The sequence below is a fragment of the Leptonychotes weddellii genome, chromosome 6 (genome assembly GCF_054177405.1).
Source record: "Leptonychotes weddellii isolate Sample4059 chromosome 6, ASM5417740v2, whole genome shotgun sequence".
In the NCBI taxonomy this organism is placed as follows: domain Eukaryota; kingdom Metazoa; phylum Chordata; class Mammalia; order Carnivora; family Phocidae; genus Leptonychotes; species Leptonychotes weddellii.
The window spans coordinates 9,180,431-9,192,142 of NC_138374.1; the positions used below are offsets into that span (position 1 = coordinate 9,180,431).

General features: G+C 44.0%; 1 non-coding gene across 1 annotated transcript; it reads left to right on the top strand.

The window, feature by feature from the left end:
* The first annotated feature begins 2,435 nt into the window (after positions 1-2,435).
* LOC115942823 (U4 spliceosomal RNA) lies at positions 2,436-2,580 on the top strand. Its single transcript, XR_004077401.1, has one exon. It is a non-coding gene; the product is annotated as a U4 spliceosomal RNA (small nuclear RNA).
* Positions 2,581-11,712: the final 9,132 nt, after the last annotated feature.

The window sequence follows — 11,712 nt, forward strand, 5'->3', positions numbered from 1 at the left end:
ACGGCTGTGGGGCTCCATAGAAGGGAAAAGAGAAACTTGAGGTTTGCTCTTTAGGTGAACCTCTCCTTCCAGGCACTGTGTGGGGCTGGGCTTGCCCCCACAGGAATCCTTCCCATGGCTTTGGAGATCTTAAGTAGCCCTGACCTGGCTCAGAGCCGGGGCTCAGGGAGGGAGCAGATGGGGGGTAGGGGGGAGGAGTCCTTACAGGGCTGGCCTGGAGAGCTTGTGGATGGGGAGGGCATGGATAGAGGTCTGCATGTGGAGAAGGCTTCACAGTATTTGATACCACATTCCTGTTCATCTGGAAAGTGCCCCATTGCCACTCAAGAGCTGAGCCTTGGAGCTGGATATTTAATAAGGGGGCAACCCCCCCAAACTCCAACAATTACCGCCGGACATAAAAAGTGCCACAGAGGGGTATGGTGATGGGGAGGGCAGAGACCAATTGGGATTTGGTAAGCCAGGAAATTGTTCACAGACGGGGTATGGGACATTTGAGCTGGACCTGAGGGGTGAGCAGGGTTTGAAGGACACGGGTAGTTAGGAAAAGGCATTCCATCTCCGGTCTAAGCACTGAAGATATATTTCTTGCAGAGCAGGGGGAAAGGGCCATTTGATCCCTCAGGCAACTCTTAGGTGTGGGAAATGGAGTCAGATTAAGGGAACTCCATGATTCCCCTGTTACCCTCCTTCCTCTCTTCCAAAATAATTTATTGAGTGGGTTCTCTGGACCAAAGCTGGCAGCCGAGATCCTCATTTGATGGGAGTGGGAGCAGCTAGCTTGCCTTGGTCTGCCTCCTGGTCTGCCTGTCTGCGGGTAGTCCCTTCCCACACTGTGCCATGGTTGGTCTGTGTGACCTGCAGCCTTTGGCAGAAGTGATAGCATGTCACTTCTGAGATTAGATTATAAGAAAGACCAAAGTTCTGCCTTGGCTGTGTTCTCATGCTCCTGGGTAATTTGCTCTGGGGAATCCCCTGCTATGTCATGAGAATACTCATGCAATCTGCGAAGAGATCCATGTGGTAAGGAATGGAAGTTTCTAGATGAACGTTTATGAGAGACTGAGGCCTGCTAACAATACATGTGAGTCTGGAGGCAGAGTTCACACCCTCCCTCGAGCCTTCTGATGAAATTGCAGCCTGACCGAAGCCTCATGAGAGTCCTTGACCCAAACTACCGGGGCTTAGCTGCTCCTGTTTCCTGACCCAGAGAAATCTGCTTTAATAAATGTTTTTGGTTTTTTTTTTATAAGATTTTATTTATTTATTTAACAGAGACAGAGAGAGAAAGACAGGGAAAGAGAACACAAGCAGGGGAAGTATGGGAGAAGCAGGCTTCCCGTGAAGCAGGGAGCCCGATGTGGGGCTCAATCCCAGGACTCTGGGAGCATGACCTGAGCCGAAGGCAGGTGCTTAATGACCGAGCCACCCAGGCGCCCCAAATGTTTGTTGTTTTAATCTGCTAAATATTGGACTAATTAGTTATATAGCAATAGAGAACTAATATTAAGACTGTCTTCTTACATCACCATTCACTTTCCTGTTCCTACTTTTTAACGTCTACACTAGCTAGTCAGGAATATGGCTGCTTGGAGTATTGGTCTTAGATTTGGGCAAGAGATGCTTTGTACCAGGCCCCGTGTGTTAGTGGGTCATGCTCTGGCCACCTTCCAGTCCTACCTCTTTCCTTGGGCTAAGAATTTACAGGGCTGAGAGGACTGCAGCCTGCATTAGCTGATTTCCCTCACATGGCAACTATATGGATACCTGGGAGTCTCTGCCCAAAGGTACCTAAATCTGGCCTCATCCCTGTGTGGACCACTTGAGGGTGAACGGTACTGCTAGAAATAAACCCAAGTCTATGGGTTGCAAAGGGACGACTGTTCTTGAGGAGGTGGGTAGATCTTGGATGTGTGGGCTACAATGTCTGTATGTGTGCTCATGGCGACCCCCATGGCTCTTTTTCAACATTCGGGCAAGAAACTCAGAATTTTAAATTTGAACCTGGCCTTCTAAGTCACTATGAGGATCTATTTGTCAGGTTAGGAGGGCAGAATGGGTTTTATTCAACAGTTTGTGACTGTGATTTATCACTTAAATATTTAGAAATAGGTAGATGGGTCACCATTTTATTCTTGTTCTGGGCCCTATAAGTGTTAAAGTCAGTCAAGGCCATTTGATTTCAAAAAGGATTTGTGGAAAATAGTTCTGTGGAACCAGAGCTGGTCAAGCAGCAGGTAAGAAAACTTTTCTACCTGAGATAAAATGAAAACAAATCTGAGATAAATGAATCTGAGATAAAATGAAAACAAATCAAGCTTACATTTTTATCCTCAGCCCTACTTATCTAAATAGGTAGTTAGGTTGCCTATCTACTATCCATCCACCAGCCATCCACTTGCCTACCTACCTACATATCTAAGGATACCTTTCTTAGCTTTGCACAGTGGTAGTATCGTAGCCAATGAGGTTTATCCGAGGCGCGATTATTGCTAATTCAAAATACCTTTCTTTTTTAGGGCATTTTTTCCCTCTCAAAGTTTTTTCTGCTCTATACAATCTTTTTTATTTCCCATGTGGCCATCTCTTCTATTTCCTTTGGGACATTCTTCTTAGGGATTGCTTTTCACCATTGGGCTTGTTGGCCAAAGCTGGTAGACACACTGGTAACTTTGTGGGATTATTGGATTTCTGAACTCAGTATCTCTGCCATTCCCAATTAGAAGAAAACTTTTGACTTTTCTACCATTTCTCATGCCGGAAAAATGCTTCCTTCTTGACTTGCTCTTTCCTTGTACTCTCTCTCTACTAGTTCAGGAGCTGACCCATTTTGGTGGCAGAAGAAAGTGATGGGATCTACATATCTGTTTATATTTTGTTGACTCGTGAAGCTCTTTGTCTAAATTATTTGTGTGTGGGAATTCTAGCCACTGGGGGAAAGATATAGAAAGGGAGTCGTTTTCTGTTCCAGCTGGAAATGGGACCTTAAACATAAACCATATTGCATTTGAAAATGGCCTTGTAGCTTTATCACGCTCACAGGAATCTTATCGCATTCTTGTGTTCTAATGAAATCCAAAAGAGACTGGCTGGCCATTGGTAAGATCAGTGACCATTAAACAATGCTCAGGTTACCCAACCCATATCTTTCCTTCCCCGAAGTATGCGATAGCAGCATTTTAGTAAATATGATACAGGAAAGCAATTTTTAAGTTATTTCCTGATATCTAAATACATTTAATAAGCTACATGTTCAGGATTATTTTGGAGTTGTTTTCTCACTCAGTATATATATATTTGTGTTCGCATGCATGTACATATGCATGAATTAATATTTGGAAAAACTGGCTTTTATTTCGAGGTTGTCCCACGTGCCTTCTGGCCAGGTCAGAATGGGTTTGTCTAGAGAAAGGCTGGTTCTCCCCATAGTTGTAGCATCAAATAGTCAGTACACACGGAGTGTTCCAAGTTATCAGTGTAACTCTAAAAGACACGTTTATTTAATCCTGACTCGTAGGACTTAGGCCATCAAGACCCTCCTCCTCCTTTGCCAGCAAAGTAATTGCTACCACATTTAACTTTATGAATGTGGTGCCATTTCCCTGCAATTGTGGTTAACTAAGGAGAAATCCTGAGACACATAAACCTTGGTTTCTATGAGACATATACATATGTCATTGAAATATGAGAGCTCGCCTATACAATGGTATCCTTTTAGAGAGCCAGAGTTGTCCGAGGCTCCTTGAAATGGTTCTCAAAAGACTTCGGCAGTGCTGCAATCTTTTCTTTCTTTCTTTTTCCTTTTTTTTTTTTTTTTTTGGAGGAGTGGGGGTACAGATTGGGGAAGGAGGGAGGCAAATCGGTTGGGGGTGGTTTTTTTTTTTTTGTTGGTCAGGAATCTGACGTTATTCAGTGGAAGCCATTTAGGCCCAATTTTAGGCAGGGGCCTTAGAGTCTGACCACATTTGAAACACTCACCCTGTAAATTTTCCAATTTGTTGATGGGCTTCCAAGGGGGAACATCTCCAAAGTGTAGTTAGTGACTGATGACAATTGCTGTGTCGAGATCAAAGCTTCAGCGTTCTGTCTGTTGACACCTGAGAACATTATCTGAGGGAATATTGAACTGTCAGCAGCGGATGTAAAGGAATTATTTACCAGAGATCTAGTGAATCACGGGGCGCTAGAAAAGCAATCATCTGTAGAAAACACAACATTTTAAAACCGGCTTCCAACCTCCTAACAGCGACGGTCCGGCCTTCCTGGTGGCAGCCATCTTGAGTGCATGGTTACAGTGGGGGCATTGACTAGCTTCTACCTGTGGCTCAGCTGCACCCGTTTCCTGAGCAGATGCCAGGGGAACAGCCATTTCCACATTCGATTTGCTACTTATTTGAGTTTCCCCAAAGAACCATAAAATTCAGGAAATAAACAGACACGAGGGAGAGCATTTCTGCTCCAACATACACATGTGTATGACCTCACATCCGTGTGATCGTAGTTTTGGAAATTTGGAAAGCACATTAATAATAACTGAGCCCTTCTGCACGTCTCCGAGTTTCCCAGTCAACATTCGATGCCCAGGTGAGGCGGGTCAAGTTTGTCCTCTTTCTAAATGTAGGTTAGGAACGTGAAATAGAAACTACCCGCTGGAAAGAGCGGGTGGGCCGGAGGAGCAGCTCAGGTGTCCGAGCCAGGTTTGGGGGGCTGTCCTCGAGTCTTCCGTACCGCACGTGTTTCCTGGACACCTGCTTGCCAGCCCCTAGGATGAACAAAGACTCCCACTTTCACATACCTCCCGTTCTAGTGGGGGTGTCCGACTTCAAACGCACTCTCACACAAGCATGATTACGAGCTGTGACAATTGCTACGACAGCTAAGGACAGGGTGCTCGATGGGAGCGAAACTAGGGAGCCTTGTTTAGATGGTCAGGGTTGGGGGGGCACTCAGGGATGTGCCCCACGAGGTAGCATTTTAACTGAGACCTAGAGCCACAGTTGGTCGAGGAAGAGAGAGGGAAGACCTCCGTGGGCTGAGGGAAGGGCACGTACAGAGGCCGTGACGTAGGGAAGATCTTGACCTTTTAAAGTCTTGGCTGGATCCTGAGAGAAAGCTGTGGAGAGACGGTGGGGAAGTCAGAGGGGCCGGACCAGGATAAATAGGAGGGCAGCTGAAAGCAACGTGCCTATCTCAGGAGAGAGCCCCGTTTCCTACCTCCACAAGGAAAAGGATGGGACCGCCTTTTAGTTCCTGGGGAGGCTCTGATTCACCTTTGGAAAATAAAATATCCTTAAGGCAATTTGATAAAAAATATCCCCCCTCTCTACTGAACTCAAACAAGAATTCTAAACCTATTGCTGATGTAAATCACTTTACAGAGTGCGTGGGTGGGTGACTGCTGTCTGATGGTTTCAGTAATCCTAGATCTACCGTTGACTGTGCAGGAATAGCCCCCAGAAGAACAAGACTTGTATAGGAGCTGATCTTCCGAGAAGATTTACAACGAACCTGCTTCAGTTTTGTTTGGATATACTTGCTCGTGTCAATACATTTCTACAAATGTTCCTTTAGTTATTTTGAAATACATGGATTTCAGAGCAACAACAAAATAGTTCTTCTTGTTTAAATGCTAGAGCCAAATCTCATTCTCAAACTTTTCGGACAGAAGGCTTCCCTGAGGCCATTATCAGCGAGGCTGTAAGTGAGGAACTAGGAATGAAACGCAGCTCCACATAGCCCCCCACCTCTTCCACCAGTGTGGCCAGGCTCCCGGGCAGTTTGGCCAGATCACCTGGCGAGAAGAGATCACCGAGAAATTGAGTCTCTGAGTTGTCTACTCTATGATGGGATCAAAGAAAACTTTACTCGGCCAAATTTTCAGAATGATTTTAAAAGGTACGCAACATTGGCTGTGAAGAACTTTCTATTTGTCCCTTCGACAAGTATGTAGCAAATGTTTGCTGTGTGCCACATCCTGGATTAGGCTTTCTAAGGGACCCCCTCTCCCCAAGAAAAGATTCCACCCTGTCTTTACAGAGCTTACAATCTAATGAGGACATAAAACCAAAGTTCTTCTACCCAAAAGTAGCTTTAGGGAAGTACCACATGGATAGTTCCAACAGAAAAGGCAATCAGAGTTCAAAGGATATAGAGGTACTATGGGCAGGGGGATCTGGAAGTGGGGGTGGGGAGGGGTGAGGAGGGAGGGCCTGGAATGTCAGGGGAGTGTTCACAGGGAGACATGGAGGAAGGGAAGGACTGTGGTTAGGAGAGAGGAGTACAGAAGCCATAGGGACGGGTGATACGTGGGGGAAATTATTTCATGACAGTGATCTGAGCCTGTGTTTTATTTGGAAAATGGCTTCTTGAGAATGGGGGATTGCCTGTAGTAGATACAGTGAGGAGACTGTATGAAGGAGAAGCTTGCAGGTCCCCAGTAGAGCTCCGGATGGGGAAGGGTGGGATCTGTATCCCAGGGGCCATGTCTTTGTTGGTTTCGTACACATGTATTGACTTTTCTAATCCTAAAAATCACGCATATGCAATATAAGAACAGGGCAAATAAACCAAATTATAAAGAATAAGAATAGCCCGTAATCCTGCTGTGCCAAGATGACCCCAGTTAGCATGGCAGAGAATATTTATTTACACAGGCATGTGTGTACTTACACACAGCCACACACAGAGTTTTTAGGAAAAAAATGTGCTGGTAGTACTAAAAAAAAGTTATGGGTTTTGCTTAATTGTGTACCATGAGTGTTGTTTTACGGTCTCTGAGAATATTATCTTAATGGCTACAGAGTATCTATGGAAAGGACATGCCGTCATTTCCTTGCCCTTCTCCTTTTTATTAAGCATTTATGTAACTTTCAAATCTTTGCTAATCTCAATAACCATGTGATGAACACTCTGGAACATAACCTCTGTTTTCACTTCTCGTTACTTCCTTAGGATAAATTCCTAGATGCATAATTATTGGGTCAAGTGGTATAAAGTGTTCTAGGCTTTTGGCATACAGTATCAAATTGTTAGGGCCCACTGGTAACCTGTTTGTTCTTTGATGGGCATAAACATTGCCTCATTTGGTTAGCTTGCTTCTGCCCCAGGGATACCATTTTTATGCTTTTCTCCCAAATTTTCCAAACCAGGAATGGATTCCAATGCGAAAGAGGGTGAGTGCTCTGCACTATTAAAGATCATGGGAGAGAACTACCTGGTGTGATGGGTAAACAAAATATGGTCTATCCACCCAATGGAATATTACTCAGCCATAAAAAAGGAACGAAGGACTGATACACCTACAACATGTATGAACTTCTAAACATTATGCTAAGTGAAAGAAAGCAGACACAAAAGATCATATATTGCATGATTCCATCTATGTAAAATATACAGAATACGCAAAGGGGGTGGGTGAATGGGGAGTGACTGCTTCATGGGTATAGAGTTTCTTTTAGGGGTGATGAAAACATCTTCGAATGAGGTGGAGGTGATGATTGCACAGCCTTGTGAATTACTAAATGCCACTGGGTTGTATGCTTCAAATTAGTTAAGATGATAAATTTATGTTATATGAATTTTGCTTCCATGAAAAAGTTACCTGGTGTGTATAATTGCTCAGGAAGACCGAAAAGGGAACTTACTAAGGACCTCGAGGGTCCTCTTCATCTGTTTTAGCAAATCTGGTCCAGGCCATCGGAGAAGCAACGTACATTCTTTTTGGAAACAGAAGAAATTAGATCAAAGCTTTGATTCCAGGAGACAACTTTTCTAGTAATTATCCAGGTAAATTTAGATATAGCACATTTCTCCTAGCATTTAATTTCCTTCAAAGAGTCTTTCTAATAGGACAAGATCTAGTTTTCTCAAACTTTTTTTTTAAGACCACTGGAAGTGCCAACATTTCAGTATGGTGGTGGGGTGTGTTTAATGTAAGGATGATCCCCGGAGCCCATGTAACAGACTTGCTTGTAGAATTTCATGTTAGTAAAACCACTCCCTGGTTCTTTAATTACTCATTTTGTGAGGGAATGAGTTATTAACTATAAAATTGGCCAAAGAGAGTCTCTGGGAATTAAAGTCTGAATGTAAATTAATAATTAGCTCACCTGGCCTCAATCTTCAGAAGCAAAATATATTCACGTATCTCTGTAAAAGTTGCCAAGTAGCTAGCTCATTGGAGTCTCCTAATTATGGGGAAATGGCATTAATCTCTTCTATCTCTGAGATTTAAGATTTTTCTTAATTACAGTTTTGGCTTTTGTTATGCTTTAGAATTGGTGTTTCTGAATATTTAAAGTTATTGATATAAGATAAAAATAGTATTTTGTCTGTAAAAGAGAAGGAAAGAAAATGTTTAGAAAATTCAGTCAGAAAGTAGCGATGATTGAAATGAAATTTCCATTAGTCTTATTAACAAAGCCTAGGGGACTTTTGAAAGGTGTTTTAATGGAAAAACCTAGCTCAAGAGACTTACAAAGATGAAGAAAAATGAACCCCCTCATCTTTATAGTTATTAGATTTGTGATGGAGAAAAACCTGTGTCAAAGATAAGTGCTCCCAAACAAGGACTGAGCCAGCTGTCTGTCCGTCTGTCCATCTGTCCGTTCGTCCATCCATCCATCTAATGAGCGTTTGCTCTGTAGTATCTATCTGCCTTGCATAATGCTAAGCCCCATTGATACAAAGACTATATGAGAGTCTTTGACACCAGAGTTCTTATTGCGATTTTAAGGCATGTAGATTAGTAATATTGATACAAAGCTGATAGAAATATGCCCTATAATTAGTGTAACAAATTCTATACAGAAGGAAAATATGCTGACTTGCTGGGAGATTTGAGATTTCATAGAGAAAATGACCATGGAGTTGCCCTTGAAAGGCAGATGGCCTTTCAACCGGCGAAGATGAGAGAGGGCATTTTGTGGCGGGAAGAAGCAAAGTATGCAAATAGCGGGGTGAGTGCGCAGAGGGATTATGGTTTGTTCGAGGCACGATGCCTGCTCTCATTTGGCTGAAGCCCGGTTCCTGAAAGAGGAGAGTGGGGTGTGAGAGCAGACGGGCAGGGGTACGCTGGCATGGGAGAACAGAAAGGCAGGTGGAGCTGGATGACAGAGGGTCACGAGGCAGAAATGGAAGATGGACACTGGAAGGGGTTCATCCGGTTGGGTGTTCTGGGTCTTCTCTTGTGGGGTCGGCTGAGGACACGAACTGTTCTCTTGGTCAAGCCCCTTTGCTATACTTGTCTCTCCTTCCTCTCTAACAAAAGCCCTTACATGGAGGGAGAAATAGGACATGTTCTAAGAGCACTTAGCAATCTTGGACTTAAAAGGCACTTTTTTAATTTAAAAATAAAACGAAAGCACTTCTCATTTTATTTGGGGCTGTGATTCTGTGGAGAGTTGAAAGTGGTAAACTTTTCTCTGGCAGCACACTCCCCTCCAGCATCTGAGGATTTAAAGCCAAGGGCAGGAGAACTACGTGGACACCTAGGGAATTTCATCTCAAACACTTTATTTTGGGGGGAGGGGGTGGAGAAGATACACACTGGATCTTAGAGAGGGTCCTGGGGTAGAGGCGAGGGGACTTCTTGAGTACAGGGAGGAGGAAGAAGCACCCAGAAGATGCATGGGAGGCCATACCGAGCCTGGGCGCGGAGGGAGGTGGACAACAGTGGTGGCAGCAGGAAGACCAGCAAAGCAGGCAGTTATTAAGACCAGAGCACTGTCTTTTATTTCCAGAAAGGCTTTTGCATGAACCAAGAGCCTTTAAAGGTGGTGGTATTGTAAGTAATGTCAGTAACGCCAATGAGGGGCAAGTGAAGAACTAAGTTGATGGGTTAGTTTACTTGGGCCTGAATGGGATTACTGGCAGGTCCCTTTTTTTTTTTTTTTAAAACTTGATTTAAAATTTTCTATTTGCCACCCATGCCTCCATCCTTCCTTCCACCCCTCCATCCCTCCATCTCTGAAGACTGTATATTATAATGCCCTCCCCAAGTGAAAGTATCATCGTATGCTTGCTGACCGATTGTCCTGACCCACACTCCCACTCGTCCCTTAGTCTTTAAGTACACAGTGTCTCTGTCTTGTTTACCTCGGAAGCTGCCTGGCATGTGGTAGGTGCTAAGTAAATATTTATCAAATAAATTCATGAACTCATTATCATGCTTTAATTCATCACACATTATATACCTACTCTGCTCCAGGCATTCTGCTAGATTCTGGACGTACAAAAATGAATAAAAGACATGCTCTTTGCACCCAAGAAGCTAAGAGTGGGTGGCAGGTAAAAGAACACAGTCGAACATTTATTTGGGAATGGTTATACAGATAGAAGGGAAGAAGAAGCCCCCTTTATTTAATACCCAGTATGCACTTATTACTGTGCTTGTTGGCTTCCATGCGATGTATTTTTCTTGTATCGCCTTTGTAAGGCATGGTCTCCATGCCACTGGAAGAAACCAAGGCTCTGAGAGAGAGTGCCTCATCTCCTGATAATAAAAAGTGCATGAAGAGTCCCGGGCCGTGGGGGTGTGGTTCATTCTGTTGGGAGAAAGGAGGTAGAACTGGTCAAGGGAGACCCCTAAAAGGAGGTGACAAGTGCACAGAGACTTGAAGAAGTGAGCGAGATTATACCCTGTGGAGGGAGAGGAGGGGAAGGAGGAGTGCTGCTTTCTAGTGGAGACACAGAAGGGCAGCACCAATTTCAAGTAGGAAAGTCAGTAAAATCTACATTGTCAATAAATATGGCCCACAGACCAGTGCACCTGACAAGGAAAAGCAGGATGCCTGTCCCCTGCACACCTAACATTCTGTTTCTGCGGTGTCTCTCACAAAACCAAGAGATCACCAACTTGCTGTTCAGCTGCTTTTTAAGGACAATAGTGATGATGAGGAAGAGAAGACCCATTTGTCTTCCCAGAAGTGGATTATGGTCTTAAAATTAGCAGGCTGAGTCAACATTCTCAAGTGCTGATGCCTACGACCAACAGACTCTATTTTCCTTAAAGGATTCCTTATCTTCCAGAATAGAAGGATGCACAACATATTATTAATTCCTTCGTTTCTGGTTGCTCCATTCTGCTTTGGACAGCAGAAAGGACAGTGGTCTTTGGTGTTTAGCTAGAAAATATACAACCAAACAATCTTTTCCTCCCCCACCCTCTCTAAATTATATGGGTCATTGCCTTGCCCTCACTTCCAATTTGACAATCCCACTCTGGTGTGAGAAGAAACTAACAGTATCAGGTTCCTTTGTCCTAAACAGTTAATTCATCTCACATGGTCAAGTGGCTCATTCCCAGGAAGTGCCTGCCCAGGCTCAACACAGGGTCGGCCCCCACTGTCACTGGGGGTGAGGGCTCTGGGTGGCCACACATGCCCCTCCTTCCTGCCTCTTCCCCAACTATTCCAATGATGAAAAATAAAAACGATGCTTGTTTCACGCATTCCTCTTTTGTCATCCTAATACCGGACGCACTATATTGTTAATAATTAAAAATGTGGAGCCGACATCAAGAGTTTGGAGAGGCTTGAAGAAGTTGTATTTGTTGGATGAGTCCCCCAGATTTAAGAGAGAGGTCTCAATGTAGAATTAAAAGGTATCGTCACTGGCAGATTGAAAATCCCAACCCCCCCAAGCAAAGCCATCTTTATGGCCCGCTCTCCACATTCTAGCTCTGCGTATAAACGTAGGTCCTCAGATAATTCT